We start from the raw sequence: 1424 nt of genomic DNA on the forward strand, positions 1-1424 counted from the left end.
CTTAGCAGCATCATGGCTCAGATACAACCTGCTGAGGTGTGTTACCATCATCCAAGCATTGATCCTGAGCCCATAGATTCAGATAGTTTCAATCATTTTTCAAACAGAAATGCCAAATGTTCATCACGTCTAGCCTCTCAAATGTGAAGGTGTTGTTTTGTCTTTGTCTTAATTAGAGCTGAAGTGATTCATATACTGCAAAATGTCATTTTTAAGCTTAAATACCAAAACATTCAGGTTCCAGCTCTAATGTGAATATTTGATCGTTTTCTTTGACTTCTGTGATTTGAAACTGAATCTGTTTGGATTTTTTGGCTGTTGGATATTTGATATACATTTTTCACCGTCTACTGACATTTTAAAGATTAAACTTTTAAAAGTAAGATAATCAGCAGATGAAATGGGGCTGCAACTAAAAATAGTTTTCATTATAGATTAAAAGTGAAGGATCCAGTGTTTTAGAGCCTGACACACCATGAATGATGAACTCCAGCTGACATGAGGAGTTCATGTTTGTTTGGTTTTCATGCACTTCTTTATTATTTAAAACCAATTTGGATTTATCACAAGTTTTCAGAGGTAATTACTACCTGGTAACTCCAATATGACATTACAGGACTTTGATCTGTCTCCTGCCTTGATGAAAGTAAGTCGCTGTAATAATCATGTATTTGTTTTTTATAAGATATAGGAAAATAGTGACGTATGTTGATCATATTTTTCTCAAAGCCCAAAGAGAAATCTTCAAATGTCATGTTTTGTTTGATAAACAGTTTAAAACCCAAATATATTCAGTTTATTATAAAACACATTCAGTTTATTATCAGATCTGACCCACAAAAGCATCACATCTTTACGTTTTAGAGTTTGGAACCAGCAAATATGTGCTGTGTTTATCTGCTAAATGACACAAGTGATTAGTAAACCAATGATTTCGGCTCAGGTTTCCGCCTCCACTGATCCGAGGACATGCAGCTGCATCAGGTGTAACTGTGTAACTGTGTTTATTCGGCAGTACTGCAGCGACAGTGAGGACTTATTCGGGGACTATGACAGTCTCCTGGAGGGCAGCTCCTTCCTGGCGAAGCTGGACGATGCAGAACAAAGTGAAAGGCAGCGTGACGTCCAGACTTCACCTCACATCGTCGCTGTGGATCAGCAGGACTTCAGGACTCTGAGACTGGCCGAGGAGGCCGTCCGGACTTGGTCCGGTGAGGACAACCTCACAGACTCCATCTTAAACGGACTCGGAGACGAACCCTTTGAGGACCTGCCGTCCAGCCAGGTTCAGTTTCAGGAACAGGTGGATGAACATGTGAAGAGGAGCCGGCTGCAGGACGGAGGGAAAACCTCGACACCTTCCAGAGACACTGAGGGGACAGCTGAGGCGGGGACGGACAGGAACATGGACGATAAGACAAAGA

This window comes from Seriola lalandi, unplaced genomic scaffold (genome assembly GCF_002814215.2).
Source record: "Seriola lalandi dorsalis isolate HSWRI2012SDOR001 ecotype SW California unplaced genomic scaffold, Sedor1 jcf7180002050027, whole genome shotgun sequence".
NCBI lineage: Eukaryota > Metazoa > Chordata > Actinopteri > Carangiformes > Carangidae > Seriola > Seriola lalandi.